A 21,191-nucleotide genomic window follows, 5' to 3' on the forward strand; every position below is an offset into this window, starting at 1 on the left:
ACACATTTTGCATTTTCGTATTTTGAGTAAATGTTGTATCGTTTTCATCATGATGCGTGAATGAAAGGATTACAGTATATCTATAACTTATAACAGTTGTCTTCTTATTTGTTTTGGTTGGAATTTCGGTCCTCAATGCTCTTCAACTTCGTACGTTATTTGGCCTTTTTATCTTTTTTGGATTCGAGCGTCACTGATGAGTCTTTTGTAGACGAAACGCGCGTCTGGCGTATATACAAAATTTAGTCCTGGTATCTATGTTGAGTTTATTCTCTATTCTATAAACACAATCCGAACCTTAGTAAGTATGCTACCTTGCTTGAAGTTAAGAAACGTCATATTGCTTTTACTTGATTGCTTTGTGCTTATGTTTTATTCTATTTTTTACCTGTTATGTCTGTTTGTTCACGCAAAGTTGTTAATATAATGGAACTTGATGCGACTGTCATACAAGTGAGAGGTTTAGCGCTATAAAACCAGATTCAATCCACCATTTTTAACATTTGAAAATGCCTGTACCAAGTAAGGAATATGACAGTTGTTTTACAATTTGATTAGGGACTTTCCATTTTGAATTTTTCTCGGAATTCAGTATTTTTGTCATTTTACTTTTTAGGTCGACGTGTCAATTTTGAAATTTTGCATTTGAAAAAAAAACCCATTAATATTAAAGACATTTCTGCAGATGATTAATAACTGGCGAATCTAGGATATTTTCTCAGGCTTGAACTGTCTTTTTATATATATTCCAAGTGTTGGAATCCCCTTTATAACATGACTAGATCCGTGCTTGTGAATAGTAAACAAATCATATTGGAACTAGTATGTTCTGGATACAAAGACAAAAATACCAGTATTACTAACAACAATAAAATTGACGTTTAAAAATATCCAGCTGTAAACCTTAGATAACATTTATTTGTTACTCATTTGTTTTGGCTGGCTCTGGAATCATACCATAGTCATAGGAGATTGTTGTCATCTCCTGTGGATGATAAACATTACCATTCTTGTATGTTGTTGTCCGCCCTGGATATATACCGTGATCATGCATGGTTGATTGGTGTCCAGCACTAGAAACACTACACGTTGCAAAAATCAAAAAGACTAAAACAGAACATATCTTCTTCATGACTAGATTGAAAATCGCTCTGCCGGAATACTTTTAACTCAGTTGCATAACTTAGTGTCAAATCTAACATTTAAAACAATGCTACATTAAAATATTTTTATCTTTTTTTATCAATTTTATCTTAATACTATTGTTTAGAGTGTCAACATATTTGTTCATCCTTTGACAAATCCCGAGTTTACAATTATACAAATGGCATCTGATTAGCACTAGAAACAAATGTCATTGAAAGTTTAAATTTTCAAAACTTATCTTCCCGATGTTACTATACAAACGATGTGACCAATATAGACAATTTTTCAATTTTTATTTTTAGAATAGCGGAAGGGCACTTTTTGTTAATTTTTGTATTCTTTATTCTTAAGAGGCATACTTCTCAATTCTTTATTAAGGTCTTTCCTTTTTCTATAAGGAAAGACCTTACTGTATTTCTTCTTCTGATTATTATTATTAGGTCTTTCCACTTTTCTGTGGAAAGACCTATTGTATTTGTTCTGATTATTATTATTATTATTTTTTTTTTTTCTTCCGCCAAATTTTGTTGTCGCGTAAAATTTTTGTTTCGCAATATGTCGCTTAGATATTTCTTATATCATGTATATAATATCATACAGTTTATGTGCTTTTTATTTTCATCCATTCTTAACCGAACAATTGCCTTTGTAAGAGTTATCTCCCTATTCACCATTTATCAAGTGAGTGCATCTCCTACGTAACAAAAAAGATATCGATAAAACAAATGATTAAACGTGTGTTTGAATATTTTGTACAAGCGGGGAGACTTCAAAAATATATTGAATCTGAATCTGCAAACTATATAAAAACACTTATAACCATTGTAAATGACAAATTGTCATTAAGAAAAACGCACGGTATTAAATTAACATTCCAAATAAAAATAAAATATATGAATCATTTTAATCAGATCATGTATGTTTGCAAGTCTTATTTCTCTTTAAGTTTTTCCTATTCCAGTATAGTATAATACACTACTTTATAGAACCGCAGCTAGCATATATACACGTGTCAGGGGTTAGGTTATGCATGGATTTTGTTAAATAATCAGGAAATACATCTCTCCCAACAGGTGCCTGCCGATAGAATTATCAACAAACACAGATGTGACCAAAGGAAATAGTATTCCAAATTATCTATATTTACATTTTAAATTACAATATGATTAATATCATGCGACTATTTTCTACACAAATGTTCACGCAATTTGTTTTGCCGAACCGCCAATTTACAAATGAAGAACGAATAAAATACACATGTATATGGGTCCCTTGTTCAAACGCTTTCGTCGTTTTTTTTTCCTCTTCTTGTTGGAATACTTTTTTTCAAATTGTTATTTTTATCTGAACTGACTGCGAATAATAAAATTCTGTAACTTAAGTTAGAATGAATAAAATCAAATATGAAAATCATTTAATTTAACAAACCCTTTACCAAAGTATCGGATACAAATGATTCCATATTCTACCCGTAATCGACAGAAAATGACATCCCCATCACCCCCTCCCCCTCCTAATACAGTACTGATTCTTTTTCCGATCTTTTTCTGATCTTTTATGATAAATCACCAGTAGTTCTGTTCTGGTAGTGAAAGTAGCTTGAAACATCAATTTAATAGAGATCAATATCCAGTCTGGTCAGAAGTCATCAATACGTGATACGTGATATCCCGAGGCAGGATTGCTTTGAAGGGAAATCATCCCTAGTCTCTGTTTTTAACTGGTGTATCTCATTTTAATAAATACTTATAAGTTTTATCTTGCGTTAACTTAGGCAAAAGCATGATTTTATGATTTTTTTCTTATAGAAATATAGAACACATATGTAGAAGTATGCACATAATACGCATTTAAATAGTTTCCAATTTAACTAGACTTTAGTGAAGAAATTGCCCCCGATCAATTTATGCTGGACTACAGATTTTCCCAAATAACAATTATATAGGTTAACTTATTTACAAAATGCGTTTCGTTCTCCATGAGCGTGTGCTATTAAAAAGAATAGAAAAATAATGTATAAATGTTTTTTTGTTACAATTAATTGACTGCCACCCATTATTCTTTATTCTAATGCAACAACTTTTGTAACGTTGATTTTGATTGGATAACGTCACTTCTTTACATGACATCAATTGACAATTGATGCTATGGGATGTACGCGTCGCCAGTAAACTTAATTTGCGACCATCAAATTCCCAATTGATGCCGTCGGAGCTTAAAATACAATACAGTTATCTCCTAAGTAGTGAGATCTAAATTATAATGATTGTCAAAGTTATCAGTTTTTATAAGGGACTCGATCGTTAATCTTCCGTTGTTATATTTCTAACAGATTTTACAGTGTTTTAAGAAACATGTTTCTGTAATTTTGCATAATTTGCGGTCTATGATTTGTTTACAGAATATATAAACTTTTTATGTTTTCTCAATGGACCTCCACACATGCATGATTTACTTTAACGTAGTAACAAATAAAATGATGCATTGCACTCGACTTTAAATAATCTTTAGTCGCATTGATTTATCTACTTCTTGTGTGTAATAATACTCGCAGTTCGAATCCAAATTATTGAAGTTCTAAATGTAAATTTATCGATGATGTTTTCTCGACACTAAATAACTGTTAATCATTGAATAACGGTTACAAATCTAGTTTCTGTTTAATTTACAATTTCAAAGTTCAACTTAGTTATTGAGCTTCTATTTATTCTTTCTAAAGTCACTTAGATATTGAGAGACAAATTGTTTAAGTGATTGATGGATTTTTAATTCTTAATGTCCAGTGGCAAATATCAAGTTTGAGGATGTGATTGTTCAATAATAGTTATAGACTAGTAAATAGAAACATGCTATATCTTTGTATCAAATTATATCACTATATAAACCTGACAGGATGTCGAAAAGGCCTAATTCAAATACACTGAAAAGGTATTTATTTTCATATATTTCAAAATACATGTGCTTAATAGAAAATGAAGAAACGTAAACAGCACCTTGATATAAATCGATTTTCAATTATTTTCATGTCTCTGGTGGTAACTATGTGTTCTTAGAGGTAAAATACCCATATTAGCGCGTATGTACCCGTTCCAGCGCTCGATTGATACCCTGTTACTCATTCGTTCCTTACTCGCTTATAATACGTTTGTTATACTTTGCACTTTTAAAAATTAATATTTTCGTGTCCCTGGTGGTAACTTTGGATTTTTCGAGGTGAATTACCCTATTAGAACTAATGTACCAGTTTCACCACTCGGTTGATACCCTACTACTTATTCGTTCCTTATTCGCTTTTAATACGCGTGATGTACCTTGCACCTTGATATAAATAGATTTTCACATCTCTGGTGGTAACAATGTGTTCTTAGAGGTGAAATACCCATATTAGCGCGTATGTACCCATTCCAGCGCTCGGTTGAAACCCTGTTACTTATTCGTTCCTTTTTCGATTTAAAAACGCGTGGTATACATCGCACCTTGAAATAAATCGATTCGCAATTGTGTACATGTCTCTGGTGGTAACTATGTGTTCTTTGAGGTGAAATACCCCTATTAGCGCGTATGTACCCGTTCCAGCGCTCGATTGATACACTATTACTTATTCGTTCGTTATTCGCTTATATTACGTTTGTTAAACGTTGTACTTTTAAAAAAAATTATTTTCGTGTCCCTGGTGGTAACTTGGGATTCTTAGAGATGAAATAACCCTATTAAAACTCATGAACCCGTTTTAGCGCTCGGTTGATACCCTGTTACTTATTCGGTTGTTTTCATTTTTTTTTCATTAAAACTAAGTTTTATTAACATATTTACATTTGTTAATATATACATCAAATACCGGTACCTTATCCCGGCCTCGTTAACATTAGTATAATACATCTAAAATTATGGTTAATTATGTTAGTACACAAATTTTCTTAAATCCGGATATAATTCATGTCTTTGCCTGAATGATTTTCTAAACTAGTATCTTTGTTTACAAAGAAGGTAGATAACACGTGCAGTGCATATATATATGGAATATAAACTAATAAGTGCTTTTTATTCAAGGAAATGTTTCCAAAATATTTGTTTTGAAAGGATTATTGATATGCCGTTATCTTTTTCTGTTGTGAATATTCGATTGATATGCAAATGCATTTTGCCAAATATGACTACAGTAAAATCGGATGCTATTTTATCAATTGAAGGTAATTGTCATTTATGTCAGATTATAGATTATAACGTTATGTCTTGGATAACATTAAACTGGTGGGGGAAAAATATGAGTGGACAACAACAAAAAGAGACGAATAATATATAGTACAAGTAATAACCATGAAAACATAACAAATACATATAAAAACAACAGCTGACTGTTGTATGAAAATACAGTCAAATCTAAACTCACAATTTATAAACACTATAATGTGCATGCACATACATAACCAGGTAGTTAGTTATACATGTGCTGTGCTTGAAGAAAAATTACAGTATAATCTCAATATTTCAAATCAAATATTTACATGTATATACATAAACATAAACAGGTAATTATACCTTTGCCATGTTTGAAGAAAATTACAGTATAATCTCTGTATTTGGGTGAATGAGTCAGACATTCAGTTCATTAAATTGCTTTAATAGTCTGTCAATTTTATATCCTAAAAAGTTTCTTATTTCAATAAAAGTTCTGATCTCTTGTCTTAATATTTTGAGTGGTTGTATAACTTTTATTTTTTTGTCAGACATATAGTATACTTTATATATTGTGTAACTAATAATAGTTAAAAGTAAATTGAGTCCATAGTACTCTTTATCATGTATTTTATATCCAAAAGCTATGCTTTTTAGATTGATAACATGTCTTCCAATATTTAGTTTCTTAAGAATTTGTTGTACTTTTTCCCAGAATAATTCAAAATATGAACATTTGAGGAAGAAGTGTTCATAATTCTCTATTTGTTTACAGTGTAAGCAGGTGTCTGTTTCTACTATATGCCATTGTTTTAATAGTTGATTACAGGGAAGTATATAATGAAGTAGTTTCCATCTAAATATTTTATATCTATTATCATCTAAAAATGTAAAGATAAATTTTAATGTTTCATATGCTAGATTAGTATTTTCTAGTGTAAAGTATGATTTCCATTTTAAAAAGCCAATAGGTGTTTGCATTTCCTTTGTTTCTAGTAAGAAGTTATAAATATCATGGTTATTTAGGGTTTGAATAGGCTTTTTGTTTATGATGTTCAGATTTTCTTTTATATTTATATTGACTTGTGTATGTTTAGAAGGTGAATTTTTGATGATATTGGTCCACTGTTTTGGAATAGCTTTCTTCAGTTTTGTGAGCTCAGCTATCCAGTTTTCCTTATTTTTTAGTTTACTTAGTATGATATCTGAGGATATATTTCCATCTTTATCTAATAAGTCGTTTATAACCAGAATGTTGCTTTGTATCCAGTTTTTAAACAGTAAACATTTATTGTTGATTTTAATATATGTATTGCCCCATATTATTTGTTTCCTTATTTCCCAAAACAATGTAGGCTTTTGTATAGTTTTTTCTTTTACTTTTATCCAGGTCTTTATTAACTGCATATAAAACTCTGGGATTTGTTTTATAATATTTTTTTCAATAATATTTATATTGGCTATATTCATCTTGAATATTAAAAAATTATCTCCTAACTTATTCAAAAAATATTTTGGAATTATCTTCCAATGTTGCTCATCATTTTCTTCAAACAATAATTGTTTTATCCATTTTAGTTGAATTGTTGAAATATAGGTATCTATACAAATCATTTTTAATCCCCCTTCCGTATAATTTTGCGACAAATTATCTCTTTTAATCATATCTCTTTTCCCATTCCATATATAGTTATATATCATAGTTTTGATGTTTTGTATAAAATCTTTTGGTAATATCATGTTGCTTGCTATATATGTTATATTTGGCAGTATTAGAGACTTGACTACAGTTATTCTTCCTAGCATACTTAGCTTTCTTTTTGACCACATGTTTATAATTTTTTCAATTTTATCAGCTTGTTTTTGACAATTAAGTTTTTTACAGTTTTCTTTATTATAGCCAAAATAAATGCCCAAACTTTTTATAGGTTCTTTCGTCCAATTGATTCTTTCGAATTTATCTTTAGTATGTTTAAGTCTGCCTAGCCAAATTCCTTCTGTTTTAGTTCTATTTAATTTTAATCCTGAGAATGAGCCAAATGTTTCTATTAAGTTCATGACTAAAGATATTTCCTTTTTGGATTTTAAAAATAAGGTTGTGTCGTCAGCCAGTTGACATATTTTTATACTACAGTCTTTTCCATTTAATTTAATTTGGAACCCTTTGATATTTTTCTCAGATCTAATTCTGCATGCTAATACCTCCACCGCTAGTACAAAAATCAAAGCGGACAACGGACATCCTTGTCGAATTCCACGACAGATCTGAAAGGGGTTTGATATCCACCCATTATTTACAATGCACCCTGATATACCATTGTATAAAGTCTCAACCCAGTGTATAAAATCTTTTTTAAATCCAAATTTTTGTAATGTTTGTATCATAAAAAACCATTCAATTGAATCAAAAGCTTTTGAAAAATCTAGAAATAAAATTGCTCCTTCAACATTGAAGTTTTCAGCATAGTCAATAACATCTTGTATTTGTCTTATATTAAAACCAATGTATCTATTTTTTACATAGCCTTTCTGGTCTGCATTAATTATATTGGGTAAAACTTTTTTTAGTCTTTGTGCAAGTGCATAAGCAAGAATTTTAACATCTACATTTAGTAAAGTTATTGGCCTATAGTTATCCAGAGATTTTGGATCGTTCTTTTTAAATAACAATGAAATTGCCCCCTTTTTTTGCGAATTTGTTAAACTTTTCTTTTTATATGACTCATTATATACTTTGGTTAATATCTTTTGAATTTGGGTCCAAAATTTTCTATAGAATTCTACATTAAGTCCATCTAAACCTGGTGCTTTATTAAGTTTCATTTTAAACACTGCTTCTGTAATTTCTTCTGATGTCACAAGCCCTTCTAAGCTATTACTGTCTTTATCTGAGAGTTTTTTTTTCTATTTTAGTATTTTGAATATACTCTTTAGTATGTAATTTATCTGGAATTGATGATTTATATAGTTTTTCATAATATTTTACTTCCTCTTTTAAAATTTCTGTTTGGTCTGTTATAGTATTGCCTTTATCGTCATATAATTCTATTATACTTTTATTTATTTGTCTTGATTTTTCTAAATTCAAGAAAAAAGCAGTATTTTTTTCACCTTCTTCTATCCATTTTGCTCTTGACCTTATTTGAGCTCCTTTAGTTTTTTCAAGGTATAATTGATCTAATTGTTCAGATACATTATTTATCTTAGAAATTAATACAGAATTATTAGTACTTTCACTTTGGTCTAATTTAATATTTAGCTTATTAAGGTCGTTTTCAAAAGTTTGAATTTTATCTCTTTTTTGTTTTGCTTTTCTTTTGTACAAATCTAGACTAATGTCCCTTACTTCAGATTTAAAGTTATCCCACAGTATACCTATATTTTCTGTCGTTCTGTCGTTTTTTCCTTGTTTTTGTAATATTTTATTAGTTTTTCTATATTACAACAGTAGTCTCTATCGTTCAGTATTGATGAGTTTAATTTCCAGTATCCTTTTCCTCTGTTTACTTTTTGAGTTCTGATTTTTAATGAAATACCGTTATGGTCTGTTGATTTTAATATAATAGGCCTTATATCTGCTTTGACTATTTGTGCTTTACATTCCTTACTTACAAGGAAGAAGTCGATTCGAGTTGCTTCTAATCCTGATTTTCTACGCCATGTATATTGAATTTGTGTTGGGTTTTTATCTCTCCATATATCTATAAATTTGAAATATTTTATGAGCGTTTAAGCCCGTGAACTGGTTTGTCAAATTTGTTTTTTGTTTTTTTATTTTTTGTATCATTAATTTTTAGAATGTCATTAAAATCTCCTCCCATTATAATTTGGCCTAAGCTATGTTCTTGAGTCCAGTCTTTTACTTTTTTAAAGAAAGCATTTCTTTTTTTTGCTATATTTGGTGCATATATATTTATAAGAGAATAGACATTATCTCCTAGTTCAACATTAATTAATAGATAACGTCCCTCCTGATCTTTAAATTCATTTATAATGTTTGTTACTTATTCGCTTTTAATACGCGTGGTATGCGTTGCACCTTTTGTATAAATCGATTTTCAATTGTTTTCATGTCTCTGGTGGTAACTATGTGTTCTTAGAGGTGAAATAACCCTATAAGAACTTATGAACCCGTTCCAGCGCTTTGTTAATACCCTGTTACGTATTCGTTCCTTGTTCGCTTTTAATACGCGTGCACCTTGGAATAAATCGATTTTCGATTGTGTACATGGATCTGGTGGTATCTATGTGTTCTTAGAGGTGGAATAACACTTTTAGCGCGTATGCACCCGTTTCAGCGCCTGCCTGATACCCTTAGCTATTACTTATTCGTTCCTTATTCGCTTATAATACGTGTGTTATACGTTGTACTTTTAAAAAGAAATATTTTCGTGTCTTTGGTGGTAGCTATGTGTTCTTGGGTAGAAATAACCCTATAAGAGCGTATGTACCCGTTTCAATGCTCGACTGTTACCACATTACTTATTCGTTACTAATTCGCTTATACTACGTTTGTTATACGTTGCACCTTTTAAAAAATATTTTCAATTGTTTTCATGTCTATGGTGGTAGAGTTAGGTTCGAAGAGGAGTTATAACCTTATAAGCGCGTGTATACCCGTTCTAGCGCTCTGTTAATACCCTGTTACTTATACGTTCCTTATTCGCGTTTAATACGTATGTTATACGTTGTACCTTGAAATAAATCGATTTTCAATTGTGTTCATGGCTCTGGTGGTAACTATGTGTTCTTAGAGATGGTAAGTTGTACATGTATTTCTCGTTTAGTTTTTTATTAGTGTTGTCAAATCGTAAACTTTTGCCTAACCGGTTACTCGGATAATCGTTCGACCGATTAACTGGTTAACCGGTAGTTTGAGTTGGTGTTTGAAAGCCTTATCAATAGTACCCTACACATAGATATAACATGTGGTATGAGTGTCAATTTGGCAACCTTTTATCCAAGTCATAAATTTACGCTTTTAGAATTGAATCTTGTCCTCTTTGTTATAAGGCTTGTCTGTAAGGATTCCTGGCGAAGTTTGACTTTTAATAATCAACTACACCGTATCAACTATAGCGTTTGTATCAACTTAAGATTGAAAAATAGAAAAACCTTCTTGATCTCGAAGAATTGAATATGTCCGAAACCGATTATTCTTTCCTTTTCACTTAATGACTCCGAAAATGATGTGGAGTATTTCAATTTAAATGATTAACTATAAAAAAGAAGATGATTGCCAATGAGACAATTCTCCACAAGAGATAAAAATGACACAGAAACTCACAACTATAGGTCACCGTTTCTTTACTTTGTTTGCATGTTACTCGTACTATCACGTATACATTGAGTACATTCACATTGGTTTGCATTTCACAATTTTTTAGTTAGCATTTCGTTTAAAGTAAGACTAAGCCTTGCGCGACGGAGGTTGTACATTTAGGTGAAGGTTTACACAATATTAGATCAGAAACGAAATAATGAAGTAAATCGGAAAATTTAATCGCTTACTGATTTAAAGTTACTGTTAAAAAGACATGTATACTAATTATGTTTCTTTAAGGTCCTGCCCCGAGCTGAGAGACAAGTTCTAATTAATTTTATGTGTATAGGATTATTATTAACAATAGCAATCAATTTACTGGACAATTGATCTGTCAAATTATTTACCACGACGACAATTTTTAAATAAAACCTAACTATTTTATGATTTCAATACAAATTTATATCAAATCTGTCAAAATTGAAAAAAGTCCGGTTAACCGGTTAACGTTTTTGGTATTCGGTATTCGGTCGTTCGACCGATTAACCGGTTAACCGGTTAACCGTTGACAACACTATTTTTTATGACTTTGACCTCATTTTCTTGGATCATGTCAAGTTTATGTAAAGGTTGTAGTAAAGCTGTTTATTTCATTGTATTTAGGACTGTCAACATAATATCAATGGTTAGTAAAGAATGCAAGCCATTTCAGCGTGTGCGCTCCTATTTATTATTGTTGTTTCATGTTGTTTGGACTGTTTGTATGTTATCTACCTTTGCCATGAGGATTGCATTTCGGCCTTTCTTCCATTTACTACTTTTATTTATTTGTATTCAAATATTTTCGTACTCCATATACTCCTTACTCCAAAATTACATTGTTTTATAATTACCCGTGTAGGCTATTTTATTAAATGTCATTTTGACCAAGGTTTTTGTTGTCTTTCCGATATTGTTTTTCGTATCTCTTCTTTTTCATTGATATTGTATTTAAATTGTGTCATACATCAAATGTCTTGGTTCAGTGTAAGTTTACTTGTTATTGTTAATTAATCTTTTGATTGTGTTAAACCATTACAGTTTATATGTTGAAATGTGTCTTTCTATGGTGTGATGTTCAGCTTAGAATGAAGGTTAGCGTCGGTGTAAACGTTTAAATAGTCTGCATTTGTTTGCACCTACACTCAGTTCGGAACCTGATGTTTAGTGTTTGTCCTTTGTTATTAAGGTGCATACGTGTGTTTCTCGTTTATCGTTTTTATACAGAAAAAGCGGTTGTTTTCTTATTTGAATGGCTTTCCACTAGTCATATTTGAGGCTTTATAACTTACTGTTCGGTGTGAGACACGGCTCCGTGTTGATGCCGTACTTTGACCTATAAAGGTTTCCTTTTTACAAATTTGGACTTGGGTGGAAGGTTGTCTCAATCTTAAAAATACTACACCTTCTTTTATCTGTGTAATGTTCAAGCTTAAATATTTTCTTTTTTTTTTAAATATTTTTACAGTTATTGTGTATTCATGAGTCTTTTACTTTTGACGTGGTGCATTCTTCCTTATCGGTCTATATTCCATTGATGACTTCTAGTTGACCACCATATTTTTTTCTGTATATATATATATACATATAGTACTTATAATACAATTATTTATGTGACTATATTCTTTCTCAGTCATAATTACCTTCCATCATTACCGAACTGAACAAAGAAATAACACGACGGGTCCCGTATATGATGCAGGAAATGCTTACCCTTCCGTAGCACCTGATTTCACTCCCGGTTTTTAGTGGAGTTCGTGTTGTCTCTTAATCATTATTTATAACTGTTGATGTAAATGTCCTTTGGTTTTGTGAGTCTTTGTTTACTCCTTGGTTTTGATTGTTACTGCTCTTACATTAGAATGCAGGATGATTTTTAATAGATAATTCAGCCGATCTGTAACAATGCCATCTGTATGCCTAATGTATCATGTACTGTATATATGTGTTACGACATCGACGTTAGATTAATACTGACAAGGAAAGGTAACACGAGGTCACCAAAAGCTTTATAAGTGTAGAGCTGGCGAGGGAAGAACAAACAAATTGCGAATACATGTTTACAGCTATTGTGTAGTTCTATGCTCAGTTTGTTTGAATTTGTTTGAATAAGCTACAGCATTCAGTTGGCGTCCTTCAACCGTCTGCTATTATCATCTTCACTAAATTACTTTTAAATTGTAACAGTTTTAGTTACAATTATACGATTAGCGTTGAACGTTCCTTGTGAAGTTAGATTAAAAAAAACATGCTTCGGACGCATATACAGTGTCATGTCCCTTCTTTGCCCTGTCAATCATCAAAATCATCTTATAAATCACATTATTTCGACGTAAATGTTATCGTTAATATAAAATACCTAACAATTGAACAAACAAATCGTTGATATGATGTTACACATCTTTCATCAATTTATTAGCCTATTTCTAATACAAAACAAACAAATATTTTAAATATTTTATTTGAAAATCACAGTGATCAAAATGAGAAGAATAATTACATTATAATTTCGAAAATAATCTAAAAATAAAAAAATTGTTTAATATAGTACATAACATGAATAATTCTAATTTAATTGTTTAATATATAATATCAATTTTTAAGTAAAGGAAATCAGGAATTTTTCATAAATTACTAATACAAGCTATTATAAAAAAAAATTAAAAAAATCATATATTCAAAATACAATCAATGACACTAAATATATTACTTTGATATAAGCTAACATTTGCAATACCCTAAATATGTGTGTGAATGTAACGACATCAGAAACTTAACAATTGAATTACGTAAGGAGATATTAACTGACATTAGTATGCTTGTAAGATTATAAATAAACTCATCATAGATACCAGGATTAAATTTTATTATTTACGCCAGACGTGCGTTTCGACACACACACGCACCATAACACAGCTACTGCCTATGTATGTGGATGTACATGTTATAGCACTATATATATGTATCATTGATCCGGCACACTTATTGGTAAATAAGAATTGGTTCTCTCTCTCTCTCTCTCTCTCTATATATATATATATATCTCTCTCTCTTGATCTTGAGGATACATTTTGTTGTATGTCACCAACATTTACAACGCCCTGCAAACTTCATAACGCTAATCCATAATTTATTGAGTATCTGTTTACTCATTATAATATAAACTAGAAAGTTCAGAGAGAATCCAATGATTAAACCGAGGTCTTTGTATTCAAAGAATGTAACATAATCATCTAATGCAGATCTAGTTAAAGAGCTGAAATTAACGTGAATTATCATGTAGATAAAAGAGGTGTAAATAAAAGGCAACTCTGACAACAAAAATATGATGCAAATGAACACAACCGTTATAGCGGAAATTCGGTTTCTTTTCTGCACAACTGGACTATCGGTCCACGGTAGGTTCCTTCTCAAGATTGTTAACTTGCATATCATGTACACTGTACATAAAAATACCACCAAACATGCCAGCAGGATAAACGCGTTAACTATAATATAATGGTATGATATTGCCTGGTAATCAATATTTTGAGATGAAAGACAACATCTGCCGTTTAAATTGTAAATGACTAGAGATTCTTCATAGACAAATCGAGAAAATAAGGACATACTCATGATAAACATTAAAAGAGAACATACGATATTTATTCTGTTGTTTATATGTTGTTTTGTCCAAAATGGAAATAGAAGAGCTGCAGTTTTCTCGAGACATAATAGAGTCGTTATTAGGACTGATGTCATATGGAACACGTCTCGTAAGATAATATACAGAAAATTATAAACACAATCTGGAAAACCTAAAATATATAATAACGAATGCTCATATATGCGGTTACCATATATTTGATGGGCGGTAAATATTGGAAAAGTCATAAGGACTGCAGCAGAAGAATCAGATACAGCCAAAGCTGACAGAAGAATGGTGACAGGAGTTCTGTTTTCTAGTTGCAAAAAAACAAAAACAACAACACTATTTACCAATATCACTTCGACTGCTATTACTAATTGCATATACACTGTAGTTGTAGACTCTGGCACCTTTAAAGAAAAATCTGTGAACGCCGGCCATGGGCATGGAAAGTGAATGTCCAAACAATTGTTTTCCTTACTAAAATTATTTATCTTATCGATATTTAGAATGTACGTGTCGTTTGAGCTCATATGTAAACCATTCTCATAAACGTGTTGGATAAATTCGTTTCTGCATGATTGGTGCTTAAGAGTGAGGTGGATCGATTCGTATGGAAACGTTCGTACATTCAATGAAAGTCTTTTATTATCGGTGTTTAATTTAAAATTGACGCATAACTGGTAAGTGAAGAAAGTATATTCCCAGCAAGTTGAACTACGAGTTAGAAAATGAAAGATTTCGAGATTTGTTAATATATTATGTTTCGATTCTATGAATTTATTAAAACGGTTCGTACAATTGTTAATTCCATCGGCAAAATATATTTGTAAATCAGAAAAGTACGGAACTACGTCATTTACAAAACTTATATTATACGTCACTGAATGGCTGCATAATAACTTCCGGACAACTGTTCCTTTTACGCAGTCTTGAAGACCTTGTAAATATGATTTATTAAACAATCCAATTGGTTCTGGTATGAGGCGAGAGCAATTATTGCTCTCATCAACTGAAATAGAGTTTGATCCATCACAACACATCACAAACATTAGACCTGATTATGTTACAAGTGAAAAATTCCTAAAACACAGAACGGACATCGTCTTGAAGAAATTTATTATTTCACATGTAATATAATCATTATCTTATTTAATTTCAAAATAATATAGAAAGAGGACTGGATGTTGATTATTTTTCTTTTTTTAAATGTTTACCAGGTAATTCACACGAATGGATATCATGATAAAATTATCAATTGTAATAAACGATTACGTCTGAAAATTTTTCAAATGTTCACCATGTCATGTTCATGTAATTAGTAATAATCTACACTCAAAGGTGTAGAAATGGACCATAAGCATTGTCACAAAAAGATTTATTTCAATATGTTAAAGAATTTGGATATTGCAGATTTCATTACCAATATTTTGACAGACAATTTGGAGCGGAAAAAATACTATACTAGCCTACAACATGCATTTAATTAGACTTTCTGTAATTAAGGGTACCAAATGACCAATCTCACAGGAAAATTCAAATAGTAAAGTACCTTTTCAAATGGCAAAAGCAGACACATAAACATGATAAACACTTGTTGAATAGAAATATTTGTTTTGTTGACATTGCTGACATGGTACAGGTATTCCTTAGAAAAAGAGGATTAAACCAGAAAAGACATAATTTTATTTTAAATACTTACAGGCTTTCCCCTCAGCAGTTTGTCCATCGTCATATAGATATGCTGTGGTCATCTCAAGATAATTATCTATATCATTCTTTGATGTTTTGGTCCAATCAGGATGTTCATCATTGCCTTTGATCAAAGTTGTGATTTTTCCCTCATAATATAGACCATATCCATTCTTGGAAGTTTTGGTCCTCTCCTCTGGATACATACTGTAGTCATATCTTGAAGTTGTGGTCAAACCTTGATGAAAACCATAACCATAAGTGTTCGTTGTGGTCCACTCTGGATATTCACGATGGTTATACCTGTACGGTTTTGTAAGCCCTAAAAGTACATTAGTATCATACCTGTATGATGGATACATAAAGCAAGAAACTCAATCAATTACAAAAATATCCTGGCAAAAGACTGACCATATTTTCTTATCACCTGAACGCGACAATTATTTCCTCGTATTTAACATCGGTTGTACTGCAGAAATAACACACTTTATCGCTATTTTGTGCATTTTTTTTTTATCTTTTTTGTGATAATTTTTCATGTCATGCTACTTGCTTGAGATGGAAATTCATCGCCAGAAACTATAGAGGCATGTGTCGTTACTAATGAAAATAACAAGAAATTGACAACGTCGTCATAGGTAAAATAGCGAGAAATAGATTATCATTGGTCGTTGATCAACGATAATCTCTTATAAAAGCCTTGCGTTACACTTTATTGGTATTATATCAATTAATAGATTGTATTCAAATGTCAAAACTAATCTGTCTAAATTATAGCAAATGTCCAGAAAATATTTTCAGCATTTGTCTCATGTCTAAGCTAATTCAAGCGGAACGATTGAGATATTGGATATAAATCAAACACAATATAATAAATACATTTTTGGGTCTTTCTCATCCTTATTTGTGAATTGAAGGATTGCATCATTATGACTACAACAGTTTAATAAAGCAAATAGGTTGTGCACAATGTTTTATAAATCTACGATAATTTGGGGTGGGGTATAATGTGTTTGTATGTGTTTGCAATGGAAAGAATATACACTATCATTACAAATTATTCATTTTCGTATTTTAAGTATATGTGTGTGTCGTTTTCATCCTGATGCGTGAATGGAATAATTACAGTATATCTATAACTTATAACAGTTTTCTACTTATTTTTTGTGGTGGTCCATTATTCTCTATTCTGTAAACACAATCCAAACCTTAGGAAGTCTGTTACCTTGCTTGAAATTAAAAAACTTTTCCTAGCTTTTACTTGATTGTTTGGTGCTTCAGTTTTATTCGATTTTTTTTTATATCTATTATAGATATAGGAAGATGTGGTGTGAGTGCCAATGAGACAACTCTTTATCCAAATAACAATTTTAAAAAAGTAAACCATTATAGGCTAATGTACGGCCTATTATGTCTATTTTGTTCACGCATCGTTGTAAATATAATGGAATTAGATGCGACTGTCATATGAGTGAGAGGTTTAACGCTTCAAAAAACCAGGTTTAATCCACCATTTTATACATTTGAAAATGCCTGTACCAAGTCAGGAAAATTACAGTTGTTGTCCATTCGTTTGATGCGTTTTATCATTTGATTTTGCAATTTGATATACTTTTCGTTATGAATTTTTCTCGGAGTTCAGTATTTTTGAGATTTTACTTTTTAGATCGACGTGTCAGTTTTAAAATTTGTCATTTGAAACAAAAACCAACAATGTTAAAGACATTTCTGTAGGTCACTAATCACTGGCGAATTCCGGAGATTTTCCTAGGCTTGGAACCCTCTTTTAATAATAAAAAAAAAGCCTTCGTTTAGGGACAGGGTTTAAACTGTCTTTATATATATATTTCAAGTGTTAGATCCCCCTTTAAAACATAACTAGACAAAATAAACCAATATTACCAACAACAATAAAATTGGCGTTTAAACAGATCCAGCTGTAAACCTTTAAAGAAATTTGTTAAGTACTCACTAGTTTTAGCTGGCTCTGATATCATACCATAGTCATAGGACTTTGGTGTGGATTCCTCTGGATATACAACATGGTCATACATGTATGTTGTCGTCTCCTGTGGAGAATAAACATTACCATACTTGTATGTTATGGTCCGCTCTGGATATCTACCGTGATCATGCATGGTTGATTGGTGTCCAGCACTGGAAACTCTACACGTTGCAAAAATCAAAAAGACAAAAACAGAACACATCTTCTTCATGACTAGAATGTAAATCGCTCTGCCGGAATACTTATAACTCAGTTGCATAACTTAGTGTCAAATCTAACATTTAAAACATTAAACTATTACAATTTTATCCTACTGCTGTTTTTGAGAGTGTCAACATATTTGTTCATTGTCTGACAAATCCAAAGTTTACAATGACATAAATGGCATCTGATTAGCAACAGAAACAAATGTCATTGAAAGTTTAAATTTTCAAAACGTATCTTCCCGATGTTACTATACAACCAATGTGATCAATATAGACAACAGCGGAGGGGCAGTTTTTGTTAATTTCTGTATCCTTTATTCTTAAGAGGCATATGTTCTCAATTCTTTATTTCATTTTTTTATATTCTCTGCTCGTTTTTTGTATCAACATATGATACTTTATTCCATAGTTTTTCAATGCCAATAAATAAGTCAAATGGTTGTATCATGTGTAAATCTGCTAGATACTGAACATGAATAAAATTTCCATGGTGAAGATTTGTAGGAAGGCTTGCTTAAAACAGTTTTAAGAAACACCACACTCACATTAAAGATACATGCTTAAAAAAAGTTTAACAAGAGAGTTAATTGGTGCACGCACCAAGTTTTTTGGCCACACATAAGGAGTTTTTTTAGTTTAAAACAATTGCAAAATGCTTATTTAAACAATCTGTATATTGAATTGATTTTAATAATAATTGTCAGAACTGTTCTATTCCATTAATGATATAAACTATAACTAAATTGCGCACTTGATGAAATCAAATATCATTTTAGTGCAGTTGACAAAATGAAATATAATTTAATTCATTTTCAAGACTTTATTTTGAAACTCGTGACTATCAAAGTTGCATCTACTGACAAAATATTGGTATTCCTTATCTCAGATATAGACTTTAACACAGCCTTTCACCTCATTGACTCATCGATGAATGAATTTATAATTTTTATTTTTTTAATAATTCTTATTTTTTTTTTTAATTCAAAGGTTCAAGGGTGGTAGTTTCAAATTTTGTATATTTGTTTGTATTAAATAATGTTTGGTAGATGTGATTGCCTAATAATTCGTTCATTGGAATGAAAATCCTCATTAGTTTATTTAAGAAATAATTGATGCAAGCTATACTTTATTGGTTGTTTTAACATGGGTAGGCATTATATTCGTGTTATTTTAGCCTTCACTATCGCTCGGGCAAAAATAACACGAATATAATGCCTACCCATGTTAAAACAACCAAAAAAGTATAGCTTGAATCAATTATTTCGATTCTGATTAGGACAATTAAGGTAATTTCTATGTCAGATGTGTATAAGGGTAAAGCGATTGCATTGGCTCTTCCATGAACCTCATTTTTTTGTTTGTAAAGAAGCAAACAGCTAGCTGGCACTGTGATTTTCCAGAGGAAAGAGTTTTTGAACAGCCAGCATGAACAGTTGTCGTATCTAGGTCAATTATGTCAATTTCGGAATGCAACACATTACAGTAAGACAGTAATAATAAATGAATTAGTAACAACATGTGCATCATTTAAGAGTTTGGAAGTGTTTTAAGTTAATGAACGATATTAAATGCATGCCAATTTGATAAAATTCATTATTTTGCAGCAGTCAATATGTACGCATGTGCAGAAAAAAAATATGGGATTTAGAGCATGGGTTTATTCATAAAGCGAAAGAAGCACGTCATATTAGAATTTAGATTAGAAATACCACAACGTGCATGCTTTCTTTTCAGAGAAAAAGTTACACGTACCGTTTTACACACTCTTTATTTTCTCTCGCATTCTATCCACACTCTCGTGCACTTCTTTCTCTGTAAGTAAACAGTGAATGAGTGAGTGTGCAAAAATAAAGGGTGATAGTGTGATCGAGAGAGAGTATGAACGAGTGTGAGAGTGTGAACGAGATCGTAAATGAGAAAGTGCGAATACGAGCTAGCGAGTCAGTAAAAGTAGTTAAATGAGCTTGAGTTTAAATGATAATAAATGTGCTAGGTAGCGTTTAAATAATTTCAATTAAATACATTTCTTCTATCGAAAATACAGGAAAGCAAATAACATCGTATGTACGGGGAAAGAACTTATACATAAAACAGAAAACACAGCTTATTAATTAGCCTTTGAAGCAGTAAATCATTCAGGAGAACATACTTCATATTGGCTGTTTCTTGCTTTGAATTTACGAATAGTGTGTGTAATTTGGTGTGTAAAACATTTCTTTCATACTTTGGAATTTTTTCTGTGTTTTTCTTTCCTTCATTATTTTGTCCATCATATGATTTTTTTTAAATTATTTTAGCAACCAATCAATCTCTGTTTTATGTTCTATTTTAGCAACCAATCAATCTCTATGTTTTATGTTCTAACTCTTTATTCTGTATGTTTTGGACAATTATTCACATTTCTATAAACCTGAGCCCGACCCTCATATATGATTAAATAAAGATATAGGGTATACCGTTACGTCAGTGAAATCAACATTCCAACAACACAATAAAACCAACCACTAAAAAACTACTCGAGAAGTATATATCCCGAAATAAATGTATGATCATTTGCCCCTCAACTCTTTACGTTTGCCTTTTGTTTTTGCAACTCTTGACTTCAATAGAAAGTTGTATACGTTACTGTGATTCTTTTCTCGGATAAACTAAGTACTACTACTTGTCATCTTGTACTAGTAAAGTCTATAGGAAATGGCAGTACGATAACGTTATGGTAAGGCTATCTATTGGGTTAGAGAAATTAAACAATCATCTGTGCTCGTCCAGTTTTCGATGATATTTGTGATTCCAGGATTACACTGAAAGCAAAACTAATTTCGTGTATGACTTCACTGAGATTACCAACATAACATTGCGCCTTTAAAAGTGTGCTGCACAAACTCTCTTCTCAAGTTCTAAGTTGTCTTTTCACAATTACATAAAAACAAATAAATTTCGGGGTGATAAAATTTAGTGTAACCATGGTACAATGCATTGTGATTATTTTCAAAGGTAAATTTCCTTTTAGTGACGCTTGCAGACTGGATTTTTAAC

This window comes from Mytilus trossulus, chromosome 5 (assembly GCF_036588685.1).
Source record: "Mytilus trossulus isolate FHL-02 chromosome 5, PNRI_Mtr1.1.1.hap1, whole genome shotgun sequence".
NCBI lineage: Eukaryota > Metazoa > Mollusca > Bivalvia > Mytilida > Mytilidae > Mytilus > Mytilus trossulus.